This window comes from Macaca thibetana, chromosome X, assembly GCF_024542745.1.
Source record: "Macaca thibetana thibetana isolate TM-01 chromosome X, ASM2454274v1, whole genome shotgun sequence".
Taxonomy (NCBI): domain Eukaryota; kingdom Metazoa; phylum Chordata; class Mammalia; order Primates; family Cercopithecidae; genus Macaca; species Macaca thibetana.
In genome coordinates, this window is record NC_065598.1 from 4732537 (window position 1) to 4742327 (window position 9791).

The following is a 9791-nucleotide window of genomic DNA, read 5'->3' on the forward strand; positions in this document are numbered from 1 at the left end:
CCATTACACACTTCCATGAATGGAAAGAGGATGGAATGAGGGTATTGTTTTTTTGTTGTTGTTGTTCAGACGGAGTTTTGCTCTTGTTGCCCAGACTGGAGTGCAATGATGTGATCTCAGCTCACTGCAGCCTCTGCCTCCCGGGTTCAAGTGATTCTCCTGCCTCAGCCTCCCGAGTAGCTGGGATTACAGGCATACACCACCATGCCTGGCTAATTTTGTAGTTTTAGTAGAGACAAGTTTTCTCTACGTTGGTCAGGTGGATCTTGAACTCCCGACCTCAGGTGATTTGCCTGCCTCAGCCCCTCAAAGTGCTAGGATTACAGGCGTGAGCCAACACGCCCAGCCTGAATGAGTGTGTTCTTACTGAAATAGAACTTATCCTGAATTTGAATGTACCTTCCTTATCTGCTTTGTTTTTGCTATCACCATTTATATGTGACTGAATATTTTTTAATATGATGAAATAATACAGACACATCTGCAAACATAGAGTAATGTTCCAATTTTTCCTATTATTTATAATTTTCTCTTTCTTAATAAAGTTTGCTTTTTTATAGTGTTAAATTTTGTTTAGGTTTATCATAATTCATTCCTTCTTTCCTTCCTTCCTTCCTTCCTTCCTTCCTTCCTTCCTTCCTTCCTTCCTTCCTTCCTTCCTTCTTTCCTTCCTTCCTTCCTCTCTCTTCCTCTCTCTGTTTTGCACACTTTTTCTCTCCCTTTCTTCCTTCCTTTATTTTTTCATTTTTTCCTTTCCTTCTTCTTTTCTTCCTTCTTCCTTTTTTTTGATGTTTTCATGTCCTACGTTCTCAAGGGTATGTACTTATTCTTCTGTTATATTCTGGCTTTTTGCTTTGGCTTTTGAACACATTTATTTTCAAGCTTTATTCTTCTTCAATATTTATTTTTAATACTATTTTTTTTCTTTGTTCCTTGTAAAGAGGATGGAATGAGCATACTATTACTGAACTAGAACTTAATCCTGAATCAATCGTTCGTTCGTTCTTTCTTTCTTTCTTTCTTTCTTTCTTTCTTTCTTTCTTTCTTTCTTTCTTTCTTTCTTTCTCTCTCTCTCTCTCTCTCTTTCTTTCTTTCTTTCTCTCTCTCTCTCACTCTCTCTTTCTTTCTTTATTTCTTTCTTTTCTTTCCTTCTTTCCTTTCTTTCAACAAGGTCTCACTCTGTTGCCCAGGCTACTGTGCAGTGGCACAATCTCAGCTGACTGCAGCCTTGACATTATGGCTAAAGCTATCCTCCACCTCAGCCTCCCAAGCAGCTGGGACTACAGACCTGCACCATCACGGCTGGCTATGTTTTTTGTCTTTTGTAAAGACAGGGTTTTGCCGTATTATCCAGTCTGGTCTCAAACTCCTGGACTAAAGTGATTCACCCACGTCAACCTCCCAAAGTACTGGGATTACTGGCATGAGCCACTGTGTCAGGCTATTTATTTCTTTAACAGCACTTAATAAGACTTTGAAAATAATTGTTTCGTTTTACTTTGGTTCTAAATTAGTTATGATGTAGGTTTTGATTGCTTTTTAATTGCCTTTTGAAGTCATTGGTTTTTAAAGATAACATTTATGATTTACATGTTATGAAAGATATTTGTGGAGATACTTTTTATCATTGTTTATAATTTACTGCAATGGACTCTAATACTTGTTTTATAAATATTATTGGCTAAGATTTCTTTCTTGCTGTCTTCTGTCATTTACTGAGAGAGAATGTTAATATTTTCAGTTGAAATGTGTAATTTTTATTTTTTTTATTTTCCTCAAAGATAAAGGCTGTCTCAGTTTGTATTCCCTTACAGACTTGTAGTAAAAGTATGCAAATAAGATTCTTCATATCCTGCCCAAGAGTCTAAAGTCACCAGGATGGGATTTGCTCTGATTATTTCTATATGTGGTTAAATTCCAGGATTTTTCCTACATAAAAATGAAAATGCAAACTATGATTAGTGGCTTTCTCTTCTTCTTCTAAGCTGAAAGGATAACTGGAACATACTTCTGCCTTTAAACATTTTGGGTTAAATTTAAATATGGACATCTTACAATGTTTTAAAAGTTTTTTGTTCATGGTTTGGCATATTTGAGACATCTCTCAATTACATAAACCATGTAGCTAATAAACCACATTATAGAGATGTAAAGTACTTACAGACTAAGTGAATCCTTGAATGCGGTCTATTTATTACCGAAATAATGTTTCCCTTTTTGAGGAGAAAATGAAATATCAATTATATATTCACAAATAAAAGATGCACATGGCCACAGTATGTATAACTTTTAGTAACTTTTTAGTTACTTTTTTTTTTTACTTCTAGTTATTTTTGGCTCTGTCCAAATGACCTAAATTATTTTCCCCAAATATATGCGTGGAGGGGCCTCAAACCGGATGTCTCTTCTGACGTTCTTAATACGGTCAATGACATGATGTTTCTCTCTTCTCATAGCCAAATGGTGTTTAATTAGTGATCCTTCCATTCACTTCCTATCTTGTATCTGTTCCTTCTATCCCATTCCTTCTATCATAATTCTAAAAATAAATGGAATATTGCATTTAAATTACTAGCTCAGGAAAGAAAAAAATAGCACACTTAAATTAGAATGTTATGAGGATAGTTTATTTATACAGCTGAGGTGAAGCTCTTTGGGAACTATAAAAGAGCAAACCCCAAAAAAATAAACAGGATTATTGGCAATTAAAGTGCAACCATTTGTATGCTCAAAGCAATGAGAGGAGAGAGTAGTTATTGTCAAAAATTGTGATGATTCTGAGATTTTACCTTCCTTTCAAGCTAACACATTAGCTGACTATAGTTTTATAAATACTGGCAACAGGCATGAAACTTTTAGCTCAGAAACAGAGGACTTTATTAGTGATAGTGGTCAGCTGATTTCTACCTTGCCGAAGTCTCATGTCTCACAAGGGGTTATGAAGGGACAGGACCAGGTGCATGCTACGTACAGAGTTAATTTGTGTCCCAGGTTAGGAAACAATCTTAGGGAACACTCATTCTTAGAAGACAGCTACTAATAATAAACTTTCCCAAACTTGGCTCTGCTGGGAGGAATTACATTTATTATCCAGGAAAGCAAACAAATGTGGACATTGTCTCTACCATCTAAGGGCAGTCACTACACAAATATCCTTGAAAAAAACAGTGCAGAACAGAGAGAACTCGGTCTCCTGCCTGTCTCCATTCTTTTTGCAGAACGAAAGCTGTTTTTTGTTTTTTGTGTTTTTTTGTTTGTTTGTTTGAGACAGGGTCTTGCTCTGTCACCCAGGCTGGAGTGCAGTGGTGTGATCACGACTCACTGCAGCCTCCACTTCCCGGGCTCAATCAATCCTCCGTCAGCTCTCTTGGGTCTCCAGCTTATGAAGGCAGATCCCGGGACTTCTCAGCCTCCACAATCATATGAACAAATTACTGATAATAAATCTGTTTATCTGGAAAACCTTGGCTAATACAAAGAGCTTTAAAAATAATTTATGTGGACAATGTGCAGGTCTGATCTGTTTGCCGCTTGTTGACACATGAATCAACGCAAAAATAACATAGTAACATAAACCAGGACTTAAATGTGATTAGGACCCTAGACAATGCATTTTTAATTGCGAAAAGATTAATGCAAAACATGCTTGACTATAAACTATGTGTTTCACCAAATTATTTAATATCCTGATTGATTTCTTTATCATGTTTCTCTATCTCCAACCAGAGTGTAGGTTATACAAGAGGAAAGTCTTTTTATTTTTTTCTTCATTATTTCCAGAGCCATGAAAGTCAGGAATCTATGCTCTATGAGCCAAATCTGGTCCGGGGACTAAATGTGGCCCATCACTTGGGTTTATAAATAAAATTTTATTGGAACACTGCCACACCCATTTTTTTTTCCACATTGTCTATGGCTGCTTTTGTGTGATGAAGGCAGAATTGAGTATTTGTAACAGAGACTGCATGGCCCACAAAGCAGAAAATTTCTACCTGGATCTTTACAGAGAAGTGGCCATCTTCTGTCCTAAACAAATATTTATTGAATGAATTATTATCGCAGCTCTTTTTGCCCATTCCTCAGCAAAATATCACATTAATCCCACTGCATTAAATTATCCTAAATTTGGCACAAAATATATTTCTATTTAATGGGATTGCATTGGTTTTAGAGTGAAGAGATCTTGTCAAACAATTAACTAAAACTAAGCCATCATTTTCAGCACCAGAAGATGGTATCTGTGCATTTTTCATGTCTGTGAGTCAGGGCGGTGACCTGAATTTTTGAGCGTATTGCATTTGTTCAAGCCTAAAGGAGTGTGGTGAAAAATAAGCTGTGAAAGGGTAGTGACTGGTGCAAAAGTAATTGCGGCTTTTGCCATTATTTTTAAAACCATGATTACTTTGGCACCAACCTAATAGAACTGCCATATTATCCAGTAATACAATTGTAGGTCTATGCCCAAAAGAATTGAATGCAGAGATTCTGGCCAGGTACAGTGGCTCACACCTGTAATCCCAACACTTTGGGAGGCCAAAGCCGGTGGATCGCTTGAGCCCAGGAGTTCAAGATCAGCCTGGGCAACATGAAAAAACCCATCTCTACCAAAAAAAAAGAAAAAAAAAAAAAAATATATATATATATATGTACAAAAATTAGCTGGGTGCAGTGGCACACACCTGTAGTCCCAGCTACTTGGAGGACTGAGACAGGAGGACCGCCTGAGAGCAGGGAGGCTGAGGCTGCAGAGAGCCATGATAGTACTACTACACTCCAGCCTTGGTGACAGAATGAGACTTTGTTTCAAAAAAAAAAAAGAAAGGAAGTAAAGATCCCATAAAGATCCCAATGGATATTTCTACACATGTGTTCACAGCAATATTATTCACAATAGCTGAAAGGAGGAAGCAAACCAAGTGTCCATCAATGTATGAATGAAAAGACCAAACAGGTTCTATATATACCGTGAATATAATTCAGCCTTAAAAAGGAAGGCAATTCTGACACATGCTACCACATGGATGAGGATCTTATGCTATGTAAAATAAGCCAGCCATAAAAGGATGAGGACATGGGTGAGGACATTATGCTAAGTGGTATAAGCCAGACAGACACAAGAGGATGAAACTATATGATTCCAATTGTATGAGGTCCCTGGAGTCGCCAAATTCAGGGAGCTAGAAAGTAGAGTGGTGGTTGCCAGGGACGGGGGGAGAAGCAATGGGGAGTGAGTGAATGTTTAGTGGTAAAAGAGCTTCAGTTGGGGAAAATGGAAAGTCCTGGACATGGGTGGTGGTGATGGTTGCATGACAATGTGAATGTACTTAATGCCGCTTAATTGTGCACTTAAAAATAGTTAAGATAGAAAGTGCTATATTATGTATATTTTACCACACTTCTTTTTTAAGGGCACTATGCTTAGGGTTCCAAAATCCTGCAATCAGCAGAGTCTCATGCAGTCATTGTGCTTGTGCTCTATCTATTAGAAATAACTGGGCTTCAAATGAAATGCTGCAGAATGTTTTAAGACATATGGAGACTTAAAAATAGGTACGCCAAAAAGAAAAGGGTATATTTTACACTGAAGGTTAGCTTAAAAATGAATCACTGTAAAAGCTTCATGCCCTGCTATAGAAAAGGCACTAAAAAGGTCAACCTTTTAAAACTAAAATGCCTCATTAGTATTTTGCTGGTAATACTCTGATTAAAATTGCCACAGCACCATTTCTTCTTAGCAGTATATTTTATTTGACATTATTTAACTTGATAAAATTTTACCAAACACGTGGCCACTGACCTATAAAAAAATTACTTAATTAGAAAGTTAACCTAAAAAAAGTTAAGGAAATTATACTCAAGGAACATAAAAACATTTCCTTCTGTACTGTAACAGAAGAAGGCAAGCACATTAGCCAAGTGTTCTATAATATTTAACCTTTGATGTTTCTGCAAAGAGTAATATAGGATTTTATGCATTGCAGATTTTTCCATAAGCAATTTTTACTAGTGGAATAGAGAGTATATTAAGACTGTTTAGAAGCCAAGGTAACTTCCTTCTTTGAGCAACCCTAGGAGATCTCATCTTCTTAAATGCCATCCTTCAAGTTTCTCTCTTTTCATGCGTACATACTTGGTGGTCTATGTTCTTTATGTCAGACAAAGGTGACCATGGTATGTTTTCCCAGCATTGTGCCCAAGTGAAACCAGCTATTTTTGGAAAGTGGGTTTCAGACAGCCTAAAGGAGAAAGAGTAAACTAGCTGTTTTAGTTTCTTAGGGTTGCTAAAACAAAGTATTGTACACTGGGTGGGTGGAAACAAAAGAAATGTATTATCTCATAGTTCTGGAGGCCAGAAGTCCCAAAATAAAAGGGTTGGTGGGGCCATGATCTCTGTAAAATCTGTAGAGAAGGATCCTTTCTTGCCTCTTCTACTTTTTGACGGTTGCCAGCAACCTTTGGTGTTCTTTGCTTGTAGATCCACCACTCCAATATCCGCTTCCATCTCACATGGCTGTCTTCTCTCTGTGTGTGCCACATTCCCTCTAAAATCTGTAGGGGGGTATCCTTTCTTGTGTCTTCTACTTTCCTGTTGTTGCCAGCAGTTCTTGGCATTGCTTGTCTTGCAGATGCAACCCTCCAATATCTGCCTCCGTCTTCCCATGGTTGTCTTCTGTCTGCAGGCCTTCACATAGTCCTTCCTCTGTATGTGTTTGTGTCCCAATATCCTCTTTCTATAAAAAACACTAGACAAATGAGATTTAGGTCTACCCAAATGAACTTGTCATCTTTTGATTACATCTGCAAAACCTTATTTCCAAATAAGGTCACATTCATAAGTACCGGGGATTCAGATTTCAACATATTGCTTTGGAGGACACTATTCAACTTATAATACCATGCAACTGTGGCTTGGAAGGGACCGAATATAACTTGAGATTTCACTGCCTGAGAACCAATAACTTGCTGGGCAGAGGGTGTCCTGAGGGAGTCACCTTACCTTACTGTCATTCAAACTCCCATCTGTACAAGAAAGGGAGGCATTAAAAAAATAACTCGTATTCTTGTACCCTAATCCCAACCCTACACAATCTGTCTTTATTTACAATTTTAATATCTTGCTCACCAATGATTTCTTCTTTTAAGTTTCATTAAGATGTCATTTATCCTGATTACTGAGCTTACAGCACCCCCTTAAATGTTGCACCCATCCCATAGGAAGCCTCACCTACCTCACCCAAGCCCGAGCCTTGCAAATGGTTGTCCAATGTCTCCTGAGATCTAAGATGATAGCCACCCCAATGCTGCAAACACCCCAGCCTGTCCCATCTGCCTTTCTTAAGGACATAAGCCCTCTCCGAAAGCTCACCTCTGTTGTGTTTTCTACAGCCAGTGCGATTTACAATCTGCTCCACACATTTTATTATTTCAAATAGATATTTACACATGCATTTAAGTAATTTAAATAGGTATTTTAATAATTAACTGAAAACCAAATGACTGTTAAGGGACAAAACAGGATGTCAGCATTAGACATTTCTATGTCTGAGTTCACTGTTTTCTTTCCAGCACAGTTTATGGAGCTTCTTGTAATACAAGAGGTGAGAAGTTGGAGGTTCACCTGTGAGGATATTTAGCAGACCTGTGGGGGCTGAGGTATTAAAATAGAATTTTTAACACTACTACTCTTCATGGCACAAATGTCACCTCCACTGTAATTTCCCTCTTTTAAAATTTTTTGAAGCGTTTTAAATGCTAGTACTCTGTTTGGCATGATACTTGTTTTATTATTATTATTGTTATTTTGAGACAAGGTCTTGCTCTGTTGCCCAGGCTGGATTACAATGGTGCAATCATGGCTCAATGTAGCCTCAACCTCCCAGGCTCAAGCAATCCTCCTACCTCAGCCTCCCAAGCAGTTGGGACTACAGGTGTGCAATACCACACACACCTAATATGTATGTTTTAAGTTTCTGTACAGACAAGGTCTTTCTGTGGTTCCCAAACTGGTCTTGAACTTTTGGCCTCAAGTGATCCTCCCACACTGGCCTCTCAAAGTGCTGGGATTATAGATGTGAGACATGGCATACAGCCAGTCAGTTTCTTATTCTGTAAATAACTGAGGAATATTAAGGCAAGCCTCTTTCAACCCATGCATTCCATGTGGTGTAAGGTGATGATCGATTCTACAAAATGAAATGTTCCTTATGGAGGAAATACCACTCGATACATATTTATCCCCACACTGATTGATCCAGTAATTAATAAAGAGTAGATGTCCAACAAATACTCACAGAGTAGATGAACCATTAAGTGACACAATGCTGGCCACAGAATTATCCCGTTTATCTTCTTGCCCAATGATGAATCTTTTATAAAATACTCAGAAACTGAGTGCAATACTTTATTGTTGACTTTAACTAAGTTAGAAATAATTGTGGTATGTTGCATATGAGAAGTAGGTGCAGAGAGAGGGCATGTTAAGTTGATTGGAGGCTTCTTTGCAATATCTCACTCCTCCCATCCGTTCCAGAATTGCAGTCCACAACAAGGGAAAGGAAAATAGGACTTGGATAGCTCTCTTGGCTGGTTTCAGGTGTTCTCAAACTCAAATTTAGAAATGCAGCACATTTGTTCCCTGTACATCAGATGCTTTTAAAGGACAATTTGCAGACTCTTGCACTTAAATCTGCTATATGACTCATTTCTGTGTGGTAAGGTCACACACACAGAAGAAAGTAGAATGATTAAATATAATTATGCTTTTATATGTGGAATGAAGGAAGAACAATCATTTTAATCACCTCACGGAGAAAGAGATTTCTGTTACTTTGTGTCATGTAGAATTTATACTTAATGCTGTAGTGCACGTCTTATTTATAGCGCAATGAGTTGACAATGCAAGGGCATTCTGGAGCCTTTGGGGTGGAGATAAACCCTCAAAGTCAACCTGATTTTCCATTTCCTGAAATGGAGTAAAAGAGGTATTTGGAGGTCACCAGAAACAGCTTGAAACCTACATAGGCCAAGAAAGAACTGGAAGATAACATCCTTGGGAATAGCACAGTAATGACCTCCAGGAAGCCTCTACTCCAAAAATACTTGGCAAAACTCATAAGAAAATATCCTGAGTCTGGAAAATGAACCAAAGGCTAGCATTGAACCAAAGGCTATCCTTGAAGCAATTATTCCAGAAAAATAGATGAATTTCAGTAAGAACAGTGGATTTTGCAGGGTTTTAAATTGTTCTCTCCCAAGTTCCATGGTAGCCTTATTGACAAACATCCCACACTCAGTAGCAACTAGTAGCAGAACAGCCACTGGATAAATAAAAAGCCCCATCTACAGAGAACTGTTATTTGACCTGTCTGCTAGCTCCCCAGAAGATCCCACTCACAAAGTTGTCATTATTTGATGTGACATAGAACTCACCTGGTGAAACAGCCTTTTTCCTGGAGGAGTAGTCAAAAACAATCAGAGGTAACTGTATAAAAGTGCAGCTGCCCAAGGTTGTAATAAAAACTAGGATAACAATAAAATAACCCAAAAATTGAGAAGAAAACCTGGAGGATTCTATGCCCTTGGGGTCATTTTAAAGCTCTGATTTATTCCAGGGAATAAAGAAGGATTCGTGCACACAGAGAGTAGTGTGCATGCTAACACGTGTGCACATGCAGGGGAAAGACCTAAGAAAGACCTCAGATTCCTCTACGTCTGACCTTGAAGAATTGCTCCAAGAGGAAGTAAAGGCTAAGACAGAGATTCCAATTAGCTCTGGAGAGTAAACAAAGACT